The sequence below is a fragment of the Prionailurus bengalensis genome, chromosome X (assembly GCF_016509475.1).
Source record: "Prionailurus bengalensis isolate Pbe53 chromosome X, Fcat_Pben_1.1_paternal_pri, whole genome shotgun sequence".
Classification (NCBI taxonomy): Eukaryota; Metazoa; Chordata; class Mammalia; order Carnivora; family Felidae; genus Prionailurus; species Prionailurus bengalensis.
The window spans coordinates 83,114,853-83,140,130 of NC_057361.1; the positions used below are offsets into that span (position 1 = coordinate 83,114,853).

Consider the following 25,278-nt stretch of genomic DNA (forward strand, 5'->3'; position numbering starts at 1 on the left):
CAAAGAAAATTAGAGACAGAGAGGATATTACATAATCTAGAAGGATAAATCCACAAAGAAGGGATAACAATCTTTAATGTGTATGCATCCAAAAAACTGAACATCGGAGTACAAGAAACAAAAACTGATGAAGCTGAAAAGACAAATGGCCACATCTGCAATTTTTGTTGGGGGTCTCAACACCTTGTTTTCAGCAAGCAATAGAATTACTAGAGAGAAAATCATCAAGAATATTGAAGAGCTGAATAATACAATCTGCAGTAGCAGAATCTACATAACATATGCCAAAATACTCTACTCAACAACAACAGAGTACACATTTTTTCAAGTTCCCATGTAACCTCATCAAGATATACCATCTGTTGGGTCATAAAACAAACTTAAACTAATCCAAAATAAATGAAATATAGAGTATGTTCTCTGACCATAATGGAATCAAACTATCAACAGAAAGCAAATAGAAAAGTATCTAGACACTTGGAAATTGTAGTTGACATCTATTATTCCAGTTCATTGTTCAGTTCCTTGTTATAAAAGGGAAGAGATTAGAAATAATTGTCTCCTGAGCTGAAGGACATTTCAGACTGGGCAAAAGAAAGCTCACTCAAAATATTTCAGAGCACTGTTGAGAGCAAGACTAAAGGGAGAGAGACAGTTTAGGAGTCTGTAACATCAGTCTCACCTGACATTAAATTTTGTACTATACTAAAAAAAAAAGTACAGCTTGCTGATATTAATTAAATCAGTTTGGTAGCTTATTGGATTTGGAAGGTAAGAGACAGCTTGCCTACCAGGTTGTGGTGAAGTTCTTAAATTAGAGATGCCTGAAAGAAGGCAAGATTCAGATGCCTACCTAGTGTATAACTCATGAACGTCATACTTCTATTCTTTATAAATACCACCCAATTTTCTCAATGGTCCCACATAGTTATCTCCTACTTCAATATTTCCTCCCTGGTTTATGCCATCTGTCAAATAAAGCTTCCATATCTAGACAGGTAAAGAAGTATGCTTTCTGGTGTTTGTATCATTGTTCTATTCGGTCAGGTTAACACTTTGCTTGCCCTACCATGATGTTAGACCAAGATGAGGTACATGGTATTGGGCCACTGATGTGTCTTCATTCGAACTTGTATGTATTTTTTCAATGTTAAAATAAATTTGATTTTAAATTTATTTTTTATTTAAAACAAAAATGATGGCAGTAGCTCTCCTCAAGGAAAAATAAAGGTGGGGATTCTGGCCAGGATAATTTTGGCAAAGGGATCTTTAGTTATGAACATGGTCAGTATTAGCTTCATCCTTCCTACGTTTAGGAGGATGGTGGAAACATGGCAATGAGGCATTCCCAATAGGACCTCCAAATAAGACAGTAACCAGGGAGCCTGGCTTGTATACGCAGCAGCTGAGATGCTGCAACTTTTTACTCGCCATGGTCTTTTTCTTCTTTCATTGGAAAAGTGAAGAGTGATAGAACTTGAGTAACAACTAAGCAATCCTAATTACAGACTTGTTATTATTGGGGTGAGAGTATATAGAAGATTTTGTAGCATTTCTATACATTTATGGACACTCCCTTCTATCCACTTCACCATAGCACTTCCTCTGCCTTCCAAACCAACAATAGCAGTGTGAAATGGCATAAGGAATACCAAAACAGAACATTTCCAGAGAGAGATATGGAGAACACACAGGGTGGAAACCAAGGGGGCTGGTTCAGGATCACAGTAAGTGCCCTGGCACAAAGCAGGGAATGTGCTGGAGAGGCAGATCAAGGGGAGTTGTGTGGGTCTCATATAGAAATGCTAGGAACTTTGTTGAGGACAAGAGGAGATAACATCCTTGATCAACTAAGAGCAGGTTCCCACAAAAAATACAAAGGAAACAGGTTGACTGAAAGAAGGTCACAGGAAGTTGACTAAAGGCAAAAGTTGAAACTACTGCCAAGGATATGGAGCAACTCCTCACCAGATGACACAGCATTCGGCTAAAGTTGACTATGGAGGTGTAGACTCTAAATTCATTTTCAGAAAAATAGGTAAGGTTTTCAATGCATAGGATTTGCTGGAACATTATTAAAGGAATATCATTTTAAATATCTAAATTTTATTGTTTGGAAGTTAAATATTTGAATTGGGAGAATGGATGATTAGAAAATCCATGGCGGCAAAATAAAAAGTTAAAATCATGTCAAAAGTCCTACTTTAGAAGTCTTTTAAAGTTGTGTAGACCCGGGTTGGGTCTGTTCTACAGTCTTAATGCCCTGTTGTCTCCCTTCTCTCCCATCCCTTCTTTTCACCCTTAGATTCCTTACGGAATAAAGTATAACAAGACATGGTTACTAAACTCAATCCAAAATCACTGTAGTGTCCCCTTCACCATGGTCGATGTAAGAAAGGATGGTGAATCCAGATGTGTGGTGAATCCCCTCCATAGGGAGGGGAAAGAGATGGCTCAGCAGGGGCCACAGCCTCTGACACTATTACAGTTGCCTTCAATTCCTGTAGTTCCATTATTTAAAAGACCGGGCCCAGTTCTTTATCCAGGATGGTAGTGCCGCCTCTGCATTGAAGGATATCAACCACAAGATTTGTGATGAGGAAAATAAAAAGGTATGTGTTGAAGATATTACCCGTACCTAGTCCCAATGCAATAAGGCAGGCCAGTGGCTGGTCGTCTTCCTTATAATGAGAGTTCCTAGTGCTTATCCCACCTCTCCTTCTTGTATCTATACGTGTCAATATCTCTGCTGTACCTTACTCTGTTTTTGTTACTTACTATTCTTATCACTCTCAGAATAAATTGGAGCCAGAAGAAATGCAGAAGCTAAAGTTAATGAAGACTTGATACCCATTGTGTGTTCATACCCAGACCTACTCTTCTTCCCCCAACCCCCAACTTCCCTATACCATGACAGACTCAGTGGCTCTCAGTACCTTTCTCTGCAGCTGACCATGAGAAAATGCTATGATATTGTCCAAAAATGTCTTGACCTCCATAAACTTCGTTTTGACCCAGGTACAACTGACAGCAGTAATTCTAGGGGATTGCCTGGGAGTGACACTCAGAGATGGTGATCAAGGAGAGGCTGGTGCTGGTCCTGGACCCCTCTCAGCCTTCTGATTACATTCTCTCACCTTTCTGAAGAGTTGGTGGACCATGATATTGCTATAATACTGAATTGAAGAAACTGCATATCTGCCACCCTGCAGATCATCAAAGAGAATTTCTCCAAGATAAGGCCTTATGCCTTATACTGCTGGTATTATGGTAGGGGGTGGAACAAATGTGGTGGAGGGAAGGCTTATTTCTGAAGCCCTAGATAGTAACAGTCACTCTAATTCTTCTTCACCAAAAGCTTTTGTCTTTGAACTTGTGCAAGAACAAACTGTATCAGCTGGATGGCCTGTCTGACATTATACAGATAGTCCCCACAGTCAAGATCTTGAACCTGTCCAAAAATGAGGTGGGAAGAGGGAAGCAGATCAAAGTTGGGGTTGACGGTGGGTAGTAGTGCTTCTCAGAGTGCCAACTGACCAGAGGCAGGAGAAGGTACCTGAGGTGGTGGGTGGGGACTAAGAGTGTAAAGGCCCAGGTGTCTCTTTATTCCTGGGACATTTTTCCAGGTTTCTTCCTACATTTTTCAGGTACAGTCAGCCTGGGAGTTAAGCAAGATGAAAGGGCTGAAGCTTGAAGAGCTGTGACTAAAAGGGAACACCTTATACAGCACAAACAAGTCCACCTATATAAGGTCTGTGGTAACCTCTGTCACCCCTCCTGGGGACCTTTGCACGTTGGAAGTCTGAATTACCCCTGAGAGTGCCTCCCTAAAGGATGTGGTAGCACTGGTCCTCTAGGAAGACCACAGACCCCTCCCTCCTCTCTCTGTGTCTCTTACCTGTGCTCAGAGGTATTTCCCTTCCTATGACCTGCTCACTTGTTCTCTTGGTCTGGGCTCTGTTTACCCATTCTGCACCTGGTTTTCCATAGTATTCCTTCCCATGAAAATGCTCCAGGAATCAGGGCATCTTCTCTTCAGGAATAGGAGTAACCACCTTGAGCCAGATTCTGTGACCTGAACTGAGAAGGGTCCTCCAGCCCAGGGCCTCATGCTGATACCAGCCTTCCTGCATTCCTGCTTCTCACCAAGAGGAGCCCTATTTCCCTTGAAACAAATGGGCCCCCTCTCTAATCCCAGGTGGCCATGATCGCTTTCCTGCCCCATGATGAGGGCCAAGGTCTTGGGGTGCTACCATCATGGCATCTGTGTGTTCCTCTGACCCAATGCCAGGAACTGGCCCTCCTTCGAAGAAACCAGGTTTCCCTGAGTCAAGTGGCCAGAAGTGGGTGACTGCCAGTGAGCAGAGGGCTTCCTGAGGCAGGAATGAAAGTCAGAGGGAAGAGGTACTTGAGATAGAAGGACAGAACTCTCAGAGGCAACCCCCATACATGTCACATCATCCTAACTGGTCCTTCAGAGGAGCCCTGGGTGGCCCAGCACAGGTATGATTCCTCAGGCTAGGAACCGATTGAGATAGGCACAGGGGCAGGAGGGAAGGTAGTGATCGTAAGAGGGGGCCACGGACCATCAGCCCCATGCTGACTTGGGCTTGACCCTCTACTCTTTCAAGGGAAGCTCTTCTGCTCCCGTAGCTGCCTTGTTCCCCATGCTCAGCTCAGGATGAGCTCACACAAGTGACAAAACTTCAACCAGAGTCCAGTGGGCACCAAGCCCAACATCTTCATGTTTTCCATTCCTACCTTGGGTGCCAGGGCCAGCCAGGGCAGATGAAGGAAAGGGCAGCAACTAGGGGGCCACTTCCCCCTTCTCTCTTCTTCTCTGACCACCACCACCATAGAACTTTTTTTTTCCCTTTCCTTGTGCTTTTTTTTTCTCTTCTTCCTCTATCACTACTCCCCTATGTCCCTCTAACCTCTCTCCTCCCACCTTCACTCCCCCTCGTTCTTCACTTTCCATCCCTGCCTCTTGAGCCCTGCCTCACTCACCTCCCTTCTCCAGCATTCTGGGTCATTCCTGAGGGGTATCATGGTCCTGCAGAATGCTGGACCGCTAGTGAGGTAGCAGAGCCCTGGGCACCCACCCCATACCCTCTTTTCTCTGGAGCCTTCAGTGGGAACCTGGAGGAAGGAAGAAAGGCAGGGAGGGGGAGGCATCCCTAAACCCTGGGATCCAAATATTGCTTCTTGTGATACTGGAGAAGACAATCAAGACAGTTTAGGTGGGAGCTACCCAGGAGGAAGAAGAGACAGAGGGAGAGAACTTTTACAGCCTAAACTATCATTTATTTCTTTCTATTTTTGGTTTTGAAAAGTGTCATCAGAGATTGTTTCCCCATATTGTTATGCCTGGTAAGTGCCTACATTCATCATTGTCTCCTCTTATTAACATTGATGACTTCCACAAGCACCCTACAGCTTTTTGGGGGACTTACATAGGTTATGTTTTTGTATCTGACCTTAGCCTTTTAGGGTCCATAGACTCCTGAAAAAAGCATGGCTATTCTTTTTTTCTTCCTGGGAAAAAATGCCCTTAAACACACACACACACACATACACACACATACACACACACACACACACACACACTCACTCTCTGTCACTCACCTATTCACCCAAGTTTGCATATAATAATAGAGGCATCTGGGACCCTCTGTTGAAGACTCCTACTGTAGTCTTGCTGATAAAATTTTGGGGGCCATTTCACATAGGAACTCTGACCTTTGTTCCCCTTGGACCTATTCATGCCCTTTTTTCATCCATTGCAACATTCGTGGCATGCACTTCTGACTTCCTCTTCCTTCCTCAGGATGGCCAGGTGTTATCAATTTAATTTGGTATATATATATATATATTATATAAATGCATATTATTGGTATATATATATATATATATATATATATATATATATATGGTGTATATTATACCAATATAATTTATATTGAAGTCCCCAAGATAATAACACCTTATAAGGTGAGGATGGACCAAGGAAGATTTGGGATGTTGCAAGGGAGGCTTTGTCTACCACATAGTTTCAAGGCATCTTTTGATATGAAGAAAACTATAAAGGATTTTAGATTCTTACGAATTGAATCCTTCCATTTATGCTTCAGTAAGTACCCTTGGGACCATGAGGCAGAAGAGGACTGGAATGGGACAGGCCACCCAAGCATCGATCTATTACTGGGTTGAGGGGAACTTTCATGTCCCCTTGGTGGCCCAAACCACAGAGATAGCCCATTGCCTTTGTTCCTCTTCAGATATTACTTGATCTATGACTCTGGAGATGAACAAGGTCTCCTCAATGCTTGGCATGATGAGGCGTGCTTCTCCCTGACCATTCCCTTAAACCCTGAAGATGCAGCATTGTGAGTATCACAGCTCAGACTCTGCTCTTAGGCTATGTGTCTCCCCAGCAAACACGGGTCAGCTCCTAGAAACACCTACACTGCCTAGAAACATATATACCACATTCTGTCCCTCTTTTTTTCTAGAAACAGCTTGGAAGAATACTTCAAGGATACCAGGGACATTAAGAAGGTTGAGGACTCTGGTAAATGCATAAAGCAAGATCATCATGGGAAAGGGGATGTGAAGAGAACATATATAGAGGCTGATGACCTGACCCTTACTTCTCTTTTCCCTACAGACCTGTGGATTCAGCTTTTAAGCATACAAAGTATGACATTGTTGACTCCCTCAATATGTTGCCCAAAACTCAGCATGACTTTCACTCCTATGTGGTAGACCTGAGCGTCTGGATGGCGACCATGTATTTCCTGCCTTAGGCAGACCATGAAAGTCAGAAATGGGTAGGAGGTGTAGAAGGATACTGAGAGCCTTAGCAACTGTTCTTTACCTTCCCTGCTCTATTTTTCTGTCAATGGGGTTTTTAAAGAAGGTGAGTGTAGAGTCCCCTCCCCTGATCCTGCACTATATCCTGCCCCTGGCTTGGCTACCTCCCAATTCTCCTGGCTTTCCAAGTTCCTTTCCTTTCCTTTCCTTTCCTTTCCTTTCCTTTCCTTTCCTTTCCTTTCCTTTCCTTTCCCTTCCCTTCCCTTCCCTTCCCTCCCCTCCCCTCCCCTCCCCTCCCCTCCCTTCCCCTCCCCTCCCCTTCCCTTCCTTCCTTTTATTTTCTTCCCTTCCCTCCCCTTTTGATTCCCTTTGTGTTCTCCCATCCCCACCTTGCCCCCAGACTATCTTGGTCTGACGTACATCCATGCCTTTCTTTCCCAACACAGCTTACATGTTAGAGGCACAGGCTGTGGGATTTTATAGCTCTCATCTGAGTTCCTTACTCTGTTACTTTGGTCCCATTACCTAACCTTCCAGTTTCCTCTTTTGTGAAATAAGCTAGTAATACCCTTATCTTGGGCTGCTTTACAAAATGAATCAAGTGAACACATATTTATCAGAGGATCCAATACATGTTGGGGGTCCTATCTCTGGGAGTTGATTATCCCTACTTTTTCCCTCTAAGTCCTTGAAGCCCCCTCATATCTACCAGTGAAAAACCTATCTGGCTCCCATCAGGGTGCTGCAAGACTATCAGGTAAAACCCTGAATGGGGAATATTGCTTGTGTTAAAAGTATGTACAACTCTAAAGGGACATTGCTGTTTGTTGTCATTGAAGTGGAAGGAAATTCTCAAGGTTCTCTCTGTGCTCTCACCTGGACCTTCATCTTGATTTCTGATAGCAATTCCAAGTAAGTGCTGTGTTGTGTACACTGCATGGGAACAAACACCCATCTCTGGCTGAGGCCAGTGGTTTAGGAATGTGGTACAGCATAGAGGTTTTCTCAGTATTTTGGAAAGACAACAGATAGAACTAAGGAGAGTTCTAGGTTAGTGGTTAAGTGTATGGACTCTGGAGTCAGAGTACCAGATTCTTTTCCTGACCTCAACACTCACTAGCCAGCTGAGTGACCTTGGTCAAGATATAACACCTCAGTGACTGACTGTATTACTCTGAAAATGGGGATTGGAGTGCCCATTCTTTGTGCTGCTGTAAAGGGTAAATGCATTAGAATTAAATCTGCATACCTAGCTAAGCTGGTCGACAATCCCTCCAAAAATAGTCTCTGTAGGGGACCAGAAGTAACAGCCAAGGAATCCAGGGGCAGGCACAGTAAGGGTATGGGAAGAATCTGATTGCTAAGTGACAGTGAGAGCAGGATTGTTGTTGGGTATGGGGTTGTCCATTTCTCTAGTTGTCTGAGGGCCCAGCTTTCTCCCAGTCTGTGCATTATGAATGATGACTGTGAGGAATACCAAGACCAAAGAAATTCAGAACACCTTCTCCTTTCCAGTACCCACACCCTTCTCAAACTGCATGCCCACCATCTCCCAGAAGCAGCAGGAAATGATGCAGGTTTTCTGCACTCAGGCTTGGACAAACCTCCTGTGATCTCAGAAGTGAGTGCTTAGAGTCTCTAAGGATAAGAGAGAGCTAGGAGAAATGAAGGAATGGATAATAGGAACTTGAAGTTACTTTGTATAAAATAACTATTTGGATGCTGTACTTTCAAAAAAAGTAAGCTCATGAAAAAGGTATATTAATTTTACTGTGAAATATGTAAATAATTTAAAAATAATATTATGTTGAGATGACATGAGCATGTATATGTAAAGTCCTAAGGAAACTACCAAAACAATATTAGAATTAATAAATAAGTTCGGCATTGTTTCTGGATACAAAATAAATATACAAGAGTAACTTTTGTTACTATACACTAGTAATAAACAATCAGAAAATGAAATTAAGAAAACATTCCATTTACAGTAGCATCCAAAATAACATACTTAGGAAATAGACCCATAAATACAGAAAACAAATTGATGTTTACCAGAAGAGAGGGGATGGATGATGAGCAAAATGGGTAAAGAAGAGTGGGAGGTATAGGCTTACAGCTGTGGAATGAATAAGTCACAAGGATATAAGTTACAGCACAGGAAATATAGTCAATGGTATAGTAATAGCATTGTATGGTGACAGATGGTAACTACACTTATGGTGAGCACAGCATAACGTATAGACTTATTGAATCACTATATTGTACACCTGGAACTAATGTACAATTGTGTGTCAACAATACTTCAGGAAAAAAATTTAAATAACATACTTAGGAAACAAATTTAATAAAATAAATGCAAAATATATACTCCAAAAATCTGTAAAACATTATTGAAGTAAATTTTAAAAGACCTAAATAAGTACAAAGTATATCATGCTCCTGAATCAGAAGACTTACAATTGTTAAGATGGCAATACACCCCAAATTAATAAACAGATTCAGTGCTATCCATATCAAAATCTCAGCTTGTTTCTTTACAGAAATTGATGAGTTAATACTAAAATTCATATGAAAATCCAATGAACCCAGAATAGACAAAATGTTCTTGAAGAATAAAGTTGGGAGACCCATACTTCCCTATTTTAAATCTTACTACAAAGCTAAAGTTATCAATACCATATGGTACTGCCTTAAAGATAAACATGTAGTTTAATGTAATAGAATTAAAGTACACACACACACAAACATACACACCCTCACCTTTATGAACAATTTATTTTCAACCAGAGTTCCAAAAATATTCAGAGTAAAGAATAGTCTTTTCAACAACTGGTTAAAAAAATAACTGGATATCCACCACAAAATAATTAGTTTGTATCCCCATCTCACACCATGTACAAGCATAAATCACCATAAAAATCTTAAAAGCAGTGTCTGTGCCCACTGGCCCTCTGTTCCATCCTGCAGCTACCCACTGCCTTCTCACCACCCACCATGGCTGTGCAGCACGCCAGCCATGTTCTGTCTGAGGTTGCCACCACCTTCCACTGAGGCCTTGCTGCCGTGACTTCTGCCAGAGCCAGCTCCTGGTGGACCCGTGTTGGGATGGGGCCCCCAGATCCCATCCTGGGAGTCACATAAACCTTTAAGAGAGGTGTCAACAGCAAAAAAAAAAATGGTAGTTGGTGCCTACTGAGATGATAACGGAAAGCCTTATGTGCCTTATAGTGTTCAGAAGGCAAAGGCCCAGATTACTGCCAAAAAATTTGACAAGGAATACCTGTCCATCGCAGGATTTGGTAAATTTTGTAAGGCATCTGCAGAACTAGCCCTGAGTGAGAACAATGAAGTGTTGAAAAGTAGCTGGTATGTCACCATACAGACCATTTCTGGAAATGCGGCCTTGATGATTGGAGCCAGTTTTTTGAAAAGATTTTTTAAGTTAAGCCAAGATGTCTTTCTGCCCAACCATCTTGGAGAAATTACACACCCATCTTCAGGGATGCTGGTGTGCAATTACATGATTATCAATACTAAGGCCCCAAGACATGCAGCTGTGACTTTATAGGCACTATAGAGGACATTTTGAAAATGCCACAGCAAAGTGTTCTCCTTCATGCTTGTGTCCACAGTCCAGGAGTAGACCCTTACCCTGATAAATGGAAGGAAGCAGCAACAGTGATGAAGAAAAACAATTTCTTTGTGTCATTTTACATGTCCTACCAAGGCTTTGCCAGTGGTGATGGCAAAAAGATGCCTGGGCTGTATATCACTTCATCTTCATCAAACAGGGAATTACTGTTTGTCTCTGCCAATCCTATACCAAGAACATTGGCTTATACAGTGAGCATGTGGGAGCCTTCATTGTGGTTTGCCAAGATGCTGTGAGGCCAATCACAAATGAAGCTCTTGATCATCCCATATATTCCAACCCTCCAATCAATGGGACCCAGATTGCTTCAACTATCCTGACCAGTCCTGACCTGCAAAAACAGTGGTTGCAGGAAGTAAAAAGCATGGGCCATCACATAATTTGCATGCAAATTCAGCTGGTCTCCAACCTCAAAAGGAAGACTGCCCCCAACTGACAGCCATTACTGACCAGATTGGTATGTTTTGTTTCACAGGACTAAAACCTGAACTGGTTTAGAGGCTGAACAAGGAGTTCTCCATCTACATGACAAAGGATGGATGCATCTCTGTGGCAAGGGTCACCTTGCGCAACGTGGGCTATCTTGCCCATACCATTCAACAATCAAGCATTGAATGCATTTCTCAGAAAAGGACATGGAATAAAGTAGGGCAGAGGCATCTGTGGATGGTGTCTGAAACTTTGTGGCTTAAAACCAAACTCCTGCTCATCCTTTAACTTAAGCTGTTCCAAAAGAGTTTACATGTACAATAAAGACATAGCCCAAAAAACCTCTTGATTATGTCATTGCAATATTTCAGAAGTTTTAACTGAAGCACCTTATAGTGTTGGGGGTACCTCTGTAGAACCAGCATGAGAATAGCATCTACAAGAAGATTTGGGGGAAAGACCTAGTTCTAATATTAGCAGTCAGCCTTGTATTTGTCCTTCTGTGATTGAGCAAACTTATCAAAAGACCTTGTTACAGAAATCTTGTTTCATGAAAACCAGTAAGTCTGCGGCCACTGCAGCGAGGAAAATAAAAGATGCTGTTTTTTGTCTTAAGAAAAAAAACTTTTCTTTTTAATACTTTCAGGCATTTTATTGTTCCCCTCTTCTCCCTTATCATTGCTGTTCTTTTCTTTAGGCACAGAGATCTATAACTAGCCTAGATTCTCATCCTATTCTACTGCATGATTGGTCCTCAACCCCATCCTATATGATTTACTTATTTGAGGAAAAAAGAACATAGCTTACCACTCATCCCATACCCTCACCTTTCTCATCAGAGAATAGCAGAGAGTAGGTAACTACACTTTACTTCAACATCCTCTACAATGATTTTTTTTTATTGTCTCCTGTCGGGATGTCACCTCTGCCCATTTGGAACTTTTACTTCATTCAGTGTGGTTGTGCATCTCATATCATGAGCAAGAGATGCAGGGCCCAACAAGGAAAGAGGATATCTGGGCTTTGGATTTAACCTTTGTGTACTGCCAGCTGGGCTCACACTTCACCCTTTGGAAAGATAACCACCATCTGCTCCAATAATGTAAACTTATTTCAGCCTTGTTTCTCTCTGTTAAAATAAAGCTATTGCAGACCCCAAAAAAGTCTTAAAAGAGGGGTTCCTGGCTGGATCAGTCTGCAGAACATGCAACTCTTCATACCAGGGTCATGAATTCAAGCCTCACATTGGGTATAGAGTTTACTTTAAAAATTTTTTAAAAGAAAATATAAGGGTAAATTCATTGTGCCCTTAAATTAGGCCAACAGTTTGTGACATATAATGCCAAAAGCACAAAAAGAAAAATTGGGTCAATTGGACTTCATCAAAATATGTATTTTTTTTCACATCAAAGGATGCTATAATAAAGTGAAAAGACAACCCACAGAATCAGAGAAAATATTTGCAAATCATATATCTGATAAGGAATGTGTATCCAGAATAAATAAAAAAATAAACTCTTAGAATATAAAAAAGAAAAGTATCCCTGTTAAAATGGTCACAGATCTCAGTATACATAAAAAAGACATGAAAATAATCAAAGGGCACATGGAAAGATACCTAACATCATTAGTCATTTGGGAAATACAAATCAAAATAAAATGAGATACCATTTCACACACTAAGATGGCTACAATTGTTAAGTGAAAATAAATGTTGGCAAAGATGTGGAGAAATTGGAGCACTCATATATTGCTGGTAGGAATGGAAAATGGTGTAGCAACTATGAAAAAGAGTTTGGCAGTTTCTCCAAATGTTAAACATGTGTTGAATAGACATTTTTCCAAAGAAGACACCCAGATGGCTAGCAGGCACATGAAAAGATGCTCAACATTAGTCATCATTGGGGAACTACAAATGAAAATCACAATGAGGTGCTACCTCACACTGTCAGAATGGCTAAAATTAACAATATAGGAAACAACAGATGTTGGTGAGGATGTGGAGAAAGAGGGACTTATACTGGTGGTGGGAATGCAAATTGGTGTAACCACTCTGGAAAACAGTATGGAGGTTCCTCAAAAACTTAAAAATAGAGGTACCCTACAACCAAGCAATTGCACTCTTAGGTATTTACCTAAACAAAGGATACAAAAATATCAATTCTAAGAGGACATATGCACCCTGATGTTTATAGTAGCATTATCAACAAAAGCAAAATTATTAAGAGCCCAGATGTCCACAGAATGATGAATTAATAAAGAAGATATGGTATATATACACATGTATCATGGACTATTACTCAGCCATCAAAAGGAACGATAGCTCACCATTTGCAATGATGTGGATGGAGCTAGAGAGTAGTATGCTAAGTGAAATTAGAGAAAGACAAATACTATATTATTTCACTCTTATATTGAATTTAAGAAACAAAACAGATGAACAAATGGGATGGGGGGGATGATAGACGGGAACAAACCATATGAGACTCTTAAAGATAGAGAACAAACTGAGGGTTGCTGGATGGGAAGTGGGCATGGAATTGGCTAAATGGGTGATGGGTTTTAAGAAGGGCACTTGTGATGAACACTGGGTGTTATATGTAAGTGATTAATCACTAAATTTTACTCCTGAAACCAATATTACACCATATGTTAATAGAAGTTAAATAAAAAATTGAAACAAAAATATTTAAATATCTGATTACCATGTGACCCAGAGAGCCCACTACTAGAGAAATAAAAACATATTTTAACACGAAAACATGTACAGAAACGTTCAGGGTCACCTGGGTGGCTCAATTGGTTGAGTGTCCAACTTTGACTCAGGTCATGGTCTTGCAGTTTGTGAGTTGGAGCCCTGCATCCAGCTCTCTTCCCTCAACATAGATCCTACTTTGGGTCCTCTGTCTCCCTCTCTCCCTGCACCCCCTCCCCCAGCTCCTGTTCTCTTGCTCTCAAAAATAAATAAACATTAAAAAAATATTCATAGCAGCATTATTCATAATAGCCAAAAAGTGGAAACAACCCAAACATCCATCAATTTATGAATAAATGAATAAAATGTGATATATTCATACAATGGACTATTATTCAACAATAAAACATAATGGAGTTTTCATACATGTTTGTACATGGAAGAACCTTGAAACAATTATGCTAAATAAAAGAATCCAGGAACAAAGACCACATATTATGTGAGTCCATTTGTCTGAAATGCCCAAATAGACAAATCCATTGAGATGGATAGCAGAATAATGATTACAGTATTGGGGCACCTGGGTGGCTCAGTTAATTAAGTGTCTGACTCTTGATTTCAGCTCAGGTCATGGTCTCAATGTTCATGAGATCAAGCCCCATGTGACCTGCTTGGGATTCTCTCTCTCACTCTCTTTCTGCCACTACCCCACTCCCGCTCTCTCTCGAAATAAACACTTAAAAAGTACTAATAGTAATAATAATAATGATGATGATGATGATTACCAGCGTCCAGGAAAAAGGAGGACTAGGAAGTGACTGCTAGTGAGTAAGGAGTTTTATTTAAGGTGATAAAAAAAATGCTTTGGTATTAGATTGTGGAATTGTGATTATTACAAAATCTTGTGAATATACTGGAAAGACCTTGAAATAACTGTGCTTACTTCACCTTAAAATGGTGAATACAATATGTACATTATAACAATTTAAAAGTGATTATAAAATTATATTTTTAAATGTTGATTTGTTATTTTTTTATTGTCTTTATTTTTATTAGGCTGTTTTTAAAACAACTCTATTTTTGAATTTTAGTGGGCATGGAACTTAGTGATAGACATAGTCACTAGGTCTTTCTTCATTATAACACATAGTGCACATACTGGTACATATGTCCCGGCCAAAAAAAAAAAAAAAGTGACATAGATTTAGTACTGCATGGTCAGCATCTCTCTACTATGTTACTAATGGAGATCACCTGTTCTCCCACTCCAGGTGTCTTCAGGACAATGAGTGGAACTACACCACAGCTGGTCAGGTCTTCACTATGCTCAAGGTGAGGTTTGGGAATCACTAAGTGGGTTATAGATGGGTGTTTCTGGATTTTCAGGAAAGCTAAGAAGGTGGAGGCTAGGTGGCCTGGGAATGAAACTCTGGGATCTGGCTCTTCTGATGTCTCAACTCCTTCCCTTCAGAACAAGGGAAAGATCCCAGAGGAAGCCTTCAAACTAAGGTTTGGATGTCCACAATATCTTTGTTCTCTTTTCTCCAGCCAAAGGCCATTATTCATTTGTATTTATTGTGCATTTTGTATTCTGTTATTATTTTATGAATATATATGTTATACATATATGTGTTTGTGTAAATATACGAGTACCTAATATAGCAATGCTCAGACAAAAGAGGTAATAATCAACAGGGACCACAAGGACATGGGTAAAATAAAATGGATCACAGGTCCAAGCAGTTGATGTCAGGCATTCACCCTCTGAAAACAACCAGGACCAATCAAACCTAGGATATCACTAATCCAGGGCACAGCTTAGAGCATTTACCTTCCAGTAGCATCAAATAAAGGTCCAGAAGAAGCCATTTGAGTTCTATTCTAGGAACCTTTTCTCCAGTGCCACAGGGCCAAATATGCCACCACTGCCACTTGCCTTCTCATCCCATCCTCCAACCATTCATGTGCCCAAAACTTCATAATAAGAGAATGATTGGGTGCATGGCAAGGCCATTGTGAAAAGCTGTGCTTTCTCAACAAGACAGAGGGTAGTGAACTAGGCAATGCCAGGTGTAGATGGATCCAATGAGGATGGCCAGACCAATTATATATATATATATATATATATATATATATATATATATATATTCCCTACATATTTTAATGTATCTGAGTGTACAGTGAGCAAAGTTGAAATACCAGTTAGATCTGGCAATAAACATTTCCTTCTCATCCTCAACTTAATACTCAGTATATGAGTACATCACATTCTTTCCAGTATGTCCCTTTTTTGTAGCCACCTGAAGAAATAGGATAAATTTCCACCTAGAATTTGATGCAGATATCAAGACTGATGGTGCCAAACACACAGAAAGAGGCATGTAATGTGCACATAATGTGTCTGCTAGGGAGAGCACAGTGGAACTCACAAGATCATTTAAAAATGTATTGAGAAAATAAAGAAAGGGGATTTGGGATTTTTATGGTGTATAAGGGGTGGGGACATAGTGAGGGTTTCTGCACACAGACTCATGTGGTTTGGTTCTCCATTTGGTGTCAAAGAAGGGGGCATTTAGGTTTTCTAATAAGCTTACCAGATGTGGAGCAGAGGTGAGGTTTAAAGTTGTCAGTGATCAAGTATAAAAAAGGATCTGATACCTTTTTCCTGACACCTAGAAACAAGCACAGAGAGTTTGTGGAGTTTATGACTCCACAAATGAGAAGTCAGAAGAGTATGTCTCAAAGAACAGAACAAAATCACAGCAAGAGAGCTAAATGAAATGGAGATAATCAATATGCCTGATAGAGAATTCAAAGTAATGGTCACAAAGATACTTATTAGACTTGAGAAAATAGTGGAGGATCTCAGTAAGATCTTCAACAAAGATACAGAAAATATTTAAAAAGCACCACTTAGAGATGAAGAACTCAATAACTGGAATTAAAAATACACTAGAGGGGAGAGGGATCCAACATGGCAGAGAAGTACCGGGATCTGAAGTTCTCTCATCTCCCAAACACAGCAGTGTTGAGGCCAAAGGACTTTGGACTCCAAGAATCTGGGCAGCAAAGAGACAGAGTTGCTTCCTGGGACTCACTGGGACAACCTGGCAGGCCACAGGTGCATGATTGCAAACTGGGAGAGATAAAATGGGCAGTGGAGGAAGAGAGTGGCAGGATCCCCTTCTGCAGAAAGACAAAGGGAAGAGAAAGAGAGGCTGGGGAAGTGTAGGACTGTATTAGGACAAGAGAAAAACCACGGACCAGGACAGAGAAAGATCCAATCTCTAACTACAGGGCTTTCTCCTGACTGGGGATGGCTGCCCTATTCATGCACCCCGGGGGAGGAGGGGAGCCAGTCCCGGGCTCAGTAACTAGTTCAGACTGGATCAGAAGCACAGTCCGTAGTGGGAGAAAGCAATCCCCTCCCTAGAATGCTGTGGGAAGAAGGTATATAACCATTCAAAGGACAAAGACTGCCTGCACCCGCCAACCAGAGACCATATATTGGGAGAAGCGGAGCAGCACTTCTCCGAAACCAGGGCGTATGGAGTGGGAAGTTTTAAGATATCAGGGTTTAAGTCCCAGCCAAGCACCACAGAGGCATGGAAGTCGGCTGAGTGGGACAAACTGTGTTTGCAGCACTGTGAGGCGGTACAGAGTGGCTCTTGACTGGAACCGGGACGCATGGAGCGGGACATTTTAGGACATTAGGGATTAAATCCCAGCCAAGCGCCAGGGAGGCATGGGAGTTGGCAGAGCAGGACAAACCACCTCATTCATGCCCACAGCACAGTGAGGATGGCCTGAACAGAGTGGTTTGGGACACCTGGTCCATGGAGGAGAGACTGAGGTGTCACCATTTTTCTCCCCATCACCAACAAGATGGGGCTTCAAGGAACATACAGAGGGCCCACAGGGGAGGCAGGACCTCCACTACACCAAAGCAGGTCCCTCCATGCCTGGTAACTCAATATCTACTTGAGCGGAATTGACGCTGAGGAACAAGACAGCCCTTCCTCCAGACTAGCGCTGTTGCATTGCCTGATTTAATTCTCGAAAATTCTTATCATATATATATATACATATATATATGTATATATATATGTATATATGTATATATATGTATATATGTGTGTATATATATACATATATATGTGTATATATATATATACATATATATATATACATATATATATATATATATATATATATTCTTCCTTCCTTTTTTGCTTCTTATCCCTTCCCTCCTCTAGTCTAGTTATTCTGGTTGTTGGTTTGTTTAAGCAGGAATATTTAATCTGTTCTTTTATACATGCTCTACACCTCCTTCTTTATTTTCCTTTCTCTCTCTCTGGATTAAGCCATATAGTTTCTCTGTCTGGTCAATTTTCTTTTCTTTTTCCCCACTCCTGTCATTTCTCTCTTTGTATGGAACAAGGCCTCTTCCATCAGCACTGCCTCCACTCTGTTGTTAACATGTAGATGGTGTTTCTGGTTTTTGTTTTTGGGCTTTTTGATGGTTAATGTGTTTTTGTTTGTTTCGTTTTTGTTTTTTGCTTATTTGTTTGTCTTCCTTTCCAGGGCTACTTCAAAGAACAAATCAAAGCACACCTGGTGGAGGGTCGAAAACATCACCATGAGTAGGGAGATAAAAGTAACCAAAGTCACAACAACAGAGAACAAGTAACACACTCCAAAAAACACTTCTTGAAGGGCCAGGTCCTGGACAGTGTATGACCCCTCTTGAATATAGTAGTGCTCACAGGTGCAGAGCACATAAAAAGCTTTTAGAACACATAGGGACAGAAAACTAGCCAAAATGATGAAATGGAACAATTCTCCTCAAAAGAAATTCCACGAAGAAATGACAGCTAAAGAATTGATCAAAACAGATATAAACAATATACCTCAAAATGAATTTAGAATAATAATCCTAAGATTAATCACTGGGATTGAAAAAGCATAGAAGACAGCAGAGAATCTATTGTTGCAGAGATCAAGGAACTAAAAAATAGTCATGACGATTAAAAAGGGCTGTAAATGAGATGCAAAACAAACCAAAGGCGGTGATAGTGAGGATTAAAGAGGCAGACAGGAGAATCAGTGAAATAGAAGATAAAATTATGGAAAAAGATGAAGCTGAGAAAACGAAAGATAAAAAAAAAATTCTGGACCATGAGGGGAGAGTTAGAGAACTAAATGATTCAATGAAACAGAATAATATCTGCATCATAGGAGTTCCAGAACAAGAAGAGAGAGAGCAAAGGGGGCTGAAGGTGTACTTGAATAAATCATAGTTGAGAACTTCCGCAATCTGGGGAAGGAAACATACATTGAAATCCAGGAGGCACAGAGAACTCACTTCAGATGTAACTTGAGACAATCTTCTGCATGGCATATCATAGTGAAACTGGCAAAGTACAAAGATAAAGAGAGAATTCTGAAATCAGCTAGGGACAAATGGGCCTTAACCTACAAGAGTAGACATATAAGAAGAGTAGCACACCTATCTACTGAAACTTGACAGGCCAGAAAGGAGTGGCAGGAAATTTTCAATGTGATGAACAGGAAAAATATGCAGCCAAGAATCCTTTATTCAGTAAGACGGTCATTCAGAATAGAAGCAGAGATAAAGATTTCCCAGACAAAAACTGAAGGAATTCATCACCACTAAACTACCCCTACAATAGATCCTAAGGGGGGCTCTGTGAGTGTTGCAAAGACCACAAAGGGCCAGAGACATGACTATAAGCATGAAACCTACAGATAACACAATGACTCTAAACCCATTATCTTTCAATAATAGCACTGAATGTAAATGGATTAAAGGCTCCAACCAAAAGTCATAGGGTCTCAGAATGAATAAAAAAAAAAAACCAAGACCCATCTATTTGCTGTCTACAAGAGACCCATTTTAGACCTGAGGACACCTTCAGATTGAGAGTGAGGGGATGGAGAACCATATATTGTGCTACTGGAAGTCAAAAGAAAGCTGGGGTAGCCATACTCACATCAGACAAACTAGACTTTAAATTAAAGGCTGTAACAAGAGATGAAGATGGGCATTATATAATAATTACAGGGTCTATCCATCAAGTAGAGCTAACAATTATAAATGTTTATGCACCAGATACAAAAGCACCCAAATATATAAAACAATTAATCACAAACATAAGCAACCTTATTGGTAAGAATGTGGTAATTGCTGGTGACTTTAATACTCCACTTATAACAATGGACAGATCATCTAGACAGAGAATCAATAAAGAAACAATGGCCCCCAAATGATACACTGAACCAGATGGACTTGACAGATATATTCAGAAATTTTCATCCTAAAGAAGCAGAATACGCATTCTTCTCAAGTGCATATGGAATGTTCTCCAAGATATATCACATACTGAGTCACAAAACAGCCCTTAACAAATATAAAAGAATTGACATCATACCATGCACATTTTCAGATCACAGTGCTATGGAAGTTGAAATCAACCACAGGAAAAAGTTTGGAAAACCTCCAAAGGCCTGGAGGTTAAAGAACATCCTACTAAAGAATGAATGGGTCAATCAGGCAATTAGGGAAGAAATTTAAAAAAAACATATGGAAACAAATGAAATTGAAAACACAACAATCCAAACCTTTTGGGATGCAGCAAAGGCAGTCTCAAGAGGAAAATGCATTGCAATCCAGGCCTATCTCAAGAAACAAGAAAAATCCCAAATACAAAATCCAGCAGCACACCTAAAAGAACTAGAAGCAGAAATAATAAAGATCAGAGCAGAAATAAACACTATAGAACAACAAACAAAAAAAACAAACAAACAAACCCAAAACAGTAGAACAGGTCAATGAAACCAGGAGCTGGTTTTTTGAAAAAATCAACAAAATTGATAACCCCCTAGCCAGACTTCTCAAAAAGAAAAGAGAGAGGACCCTAATAGGTAAAATCATGAATGAAAATTGATTTATCACAACCAATCCCTCAGGAATACAAGTAATTATCAGAGAATATGATGAAAAATTATTTGCCAACAAACTGGACAACCTGGAAGAAATGAACAAATTCCTAGACACACACACACTATCAAAACTCAAACAGGAAGAAATAGAAAATGTGAGCAGACCCATAACTAGTGAACAAATTGAATCAGTTATCAAAAATCTCCCAACAAAAAAGAGTCCTGAGCCAGATGGCTTCCCTGCGAAATTCTACCAGACATTTAAAGCAGAGCTAATACCTATTCTTCTCAAATTGTTCCAAAAAATAGAAATGGCAGTAAAACTTATGGACTCATACTATGAAGCCAGCATTACCTTCATTCCCAAGCTAGACAGACACCCCACAAAAAAAGTCAATATCCCTGATGAACATGGATGCAAAACTCTGCAATGAGACACTAGTAAATCGAATTCAACAGCATATAAAAAGAATTATTCACCATGATCAAATGGGATTCATTCCTGTGTTGCATTGCTGGTTCAGTGATTGCAAATCAATCAATGTGATACATCATATTAATAAAAGAAAAGATAAGAACCATATGATCCTGTCAATAGATGCAGAAAAAGAATTTGACAAATATAGCATCATTTCTTAACAAAAACCCTCTAGAAAGTCGGGATAGAAGGAACGTGCCTAAACATCATAAAAGCCATATATGAAAACCCCACAGCTAACATCACCATCAATGGGGAAAAACTGAGAGCTTTCCTTCTGAGATCAGGGATACAAAAGGGATATTCACTCTCACCACTGTTGTTTAACATAGTGTTGGAAGTCCTAGAATCAGTAATAAGACAAGAAAATAAAATAAAGGCATTAACATTGGCAAAGAAGAAGTCAAACTTTCATTTTTTCACAGACGATGTGATACTCTATATGGAAAACCCAGAAGACTCCACCAAAAGGCTGCTAGAACTGATACATGAATTCAGCAAAGTCAAAGGGGACAAAATCAATATACAGAAGTCTGTTGCATTTTTATACACCATTAAGTAAGGAACAGAAAGAGAAATAAAGAAACTGATCCCATTTACAATTGCACCAAGACCATAAAATACTTACGAATAAACCTAACCCAAGATATAAAAGATCTGTATGCTGAAAACTATAGAAAATTTATGAAGGAAATTGAAGAAGACACAAAGAAATGGAAAAACATTCCATGCTCATGGTTTGGAAGAATAAATATTGTCAAAACGTCAATACTACCCAAGGCAATCTACACGTTCATTGCAATATCAATCAAAATTGCACTGACATTCTTCTCAAAGCTAGAACAAACAATCCTAAAATTTGTATGAAACCACAAAAGACTCTGAATAGCCAAAGTAATACTGAAGAAGAAAACCAAAACTGGAGGCATCACAATCCTAGAATTTAGCCTCTACTACAAAGCTGTAATCATCAAGACAGCATGGTATTGGCACAAAAACAGACACATAGACCAATGGGATAGAATAGAGACCCCAGAATTGGACCCACAAATATATGGCCAATGAATCTCTGACAAAGCAGGAAAGAGTATCCAATGGAAAAAAAAAACAGTCTCTTTAACAAATGGTGCTTGGAGAACTGGAAAGCAACATGCAGAAGATTTAAACTAGATCAATGTCTTACACCATACACAAAAATAAACTCAAAATGGATGTAAGACCTAAATATGAGACAGGAAACCATCAAAACCCTAGAGGAGAAAGCAGGCAACAACATCTTTGACCTCAGCTGCAGCAATTTCTTGCTTGACACATCTCCAAAGGCAAGGGAATTAAAAGCAAAAATGAACTATTGGGACCTCATCAAGATAAAAAGCTTCTGCACGCCAAAAGAAACAATCAACAAAACTAAAAAGCAACTGACGGAATGGGAAAAGATATTTGCAAATGACATATTGAATAAAGGGTTAGTATCCAAAATCTGTAAAGAACTTACCAAACTCAGCACCCAAAAAACAAATAATCCAGTGAATAAATGGGCAGAAGACATGAATAGTCATCTTTCCAAAGAAGACATCCAGGTGGCAAATAGACACATGAAAAGATGCTCAGTGTCACTCCTCATCAAGGGAATACAAATCAAAAACACACTGAGATACCACCTCACACTGGTTAGGGACTAAAATGGACAACTCAGTAAATTACAGATGCTGGCCAGGATGTTGAGAAATGGGAACCCTCTTGCACTGTTGGTAGAAATGTAAATGGTGCAGCAGCTCTGGAAAACAGTGTGGAGGTTCCTCAAAAAATTAAAAATAGAAGTACCCTATGACCCAGCAGTAGCACTACTAGGAATTTACCCAAGGGATACAGGATTGCTGGTTCATAGGGGCACATGTACCCCAATGTTTATAGCAGTGCTTTCAACAATAGCCCAATTATGGAAAGGGCCTGAATGTCTATCAACTGATGAATGGATAAAGAAGATGTGGTTTATATATACAATGGAATACTACTTGGCAATGTGAAAGAATGAAATCATCCCACTTGCAGCAATGTGGATTGAACTGGAAGGTATTATGCTGAGTGAAATAAGTCAGTCAGAGAAGGAAAGATACCATATGTTTTCATTTATATGTGGATCTTGAGAAAATTAACAGAAGACCATGGGGAAAGGGAAGGGGAAAAAATAGTTTCAAACAGAAAGGGAGGGAGGCAAACCATAATAGACTCTTAAACACAGAGAGAAAACTGAGGGTTGATGGGGAGTTGGGGGAGAAGGGCAAATTGGTGATGGGCATTGAGGAGGGCATTTGCTGGGATGAGCACTGGGTGTTGTATGTAAGCTATGAACCATGGGAATCTATCCCAAAAACTAAGAGCACACTTTACACACTCTATGTTAGCCAATTTGACAATAAGGTATATTTAAAAAAATTAAACATAGTTACCATATGATCCAGCAATTCTGTTTCTATGTATATGTCCCAAAGAATTGGAAGCACAGACTCAAACAGATATTTATACAACAATGTTCACTGCAGCTTTGTTCACAATAGTGAAAAGGAGGAAACAACCCAAATGCACATTCACAGATAAATGGATAAACAAAACATGGTATATACCTGCAGTGGAATATTATTTAGCCATGCAAAATGAAGTATTGGTACATGCTACAACATGAATGAACTGTGAAAAAGTTACTCTAAATAAGGTAAGTCACAAAGGACCACATATTGTATGATTCCATTTATATAAAATATCCAGAATAATCCATAGATATAGAAAGTATATTTAGTGTTTTCCAGGGGCTAGGAAAAGGGGGAAATGGGGACATGACTGCTTAATAGATATGGGGTCTGCTTTTAGAGTGATGAAAACGTTCTGGAACTAGATAGTGGTGATGATTGTACAAAACTTTATTGTACTATATGCAACTAATTGTACACTTTAAAATTGTTAAAAAGGTGAATTTTATGTTATAGGACATTCTCCACAATAAAAAATAGCTAAAACATGGATTAACCTTGAAAACATTTTGGAAAATGAAAAAAAGTCATTTATATGAAATATCCAGAATAGGTGAGCCACAGCAACAGAAAGCAGATTAGTGGTTGCCAGAAGCTGGGTGGGGGAGGAATGGTAGTGAGTGATTAGTGGCATGAGGTTTCTGAATAATTTCTGAAACTAGATAATGATGATGGTTGTACAACATTTTCGATGTACTTAATGCCACTGAATTGTATACTTTAAAATGATTAAAATGTTAAATGTTATGTTGTCTGTATTTTTCCACAATTTAAAAAAATCCACAGTGGGGTCCTTTAAAAAAATAATACTGACTTTTTCATGAATATAACATACTTATTGTAGAAATGTGGGAAATACAGAAGGATATAAAATTATGGTGAGAAATCTCACATAATCCAAACCATAAATACAATAACTACTGCTGATTTTTGCTTTTCTTTGCACATATTATTTCTTTTTATAATTTATATTCTGGATGAAATTGTTTTAGAGAATATATATATATTTTCACTTGGCATCATTTCACAAGAATTTTCCTTATGTCATTAAAATTTTCCTAAACATAATTTCAAGAAAGAAAATTGAAATAATACTATAAATAAACAAGTAGAAAAATCTTTGGAGCAAGAAATAGTGGAGGCACAAGTGTTGGGGAAAGAGAGGTCTCAAGATAGTATGTTTTTAAAATGGGAGAAATAACAGAATGTTTTATGTTGCTGGAAAGGTAATTTATTACAATGAAATAAGTATAATGAAATCTTTTTTTTTGAAGATGTGTGTGTGTTGGGGGGGCGGTGTGTAAATATATATACACATATTTGCATTTCTAAAAGTCTGGAAGGATATATACTAAAATGTTAGGAGTATTTATCAGTGTTAGGAAATGCAATATCTTTTTCTTTTAATTTTCATATAATTACTAGGTTTTCAACTGTGAACATATATAACTTAGGTAATAAAAAATAAGTTAAAGCATGTGTAAAACAGACATTCCTGGAAATTTCAATAGAAAATGATGCAATAGAAAAGAAACTAAATCATTTTCAGAATATGGGACATTTCTAAAGCAACGTATGAATTCAATTAAAAGTATGATCATGAGAACTATTATCTCACTGTTCTCTGTTTCCTCCAATGAAAGGGCCCAAATCTGGAACCTCTCCAAAACAATAAAGATGCCTATGAAATATAAAGCATAGCTCCCATAATCATTATTTT

General features: G+C 39.3%; 2 pseudogenes; both read left to right on the plus strand.

Moving 5' to 3' along the window:
- The first annotated feature begins 1,565 nt into the window (after positions 1-1,565).
- LOC122477110 lies at positions 1,566-17,295 on the plus strand (annotated as a pseudogene).
- LOC122477703 lies at positions 9,808-11,182 on the plus strand (annotated as a pseudogene).
- Positions 17,296-25,278: the final 7,983 nt, after the last annotated feature.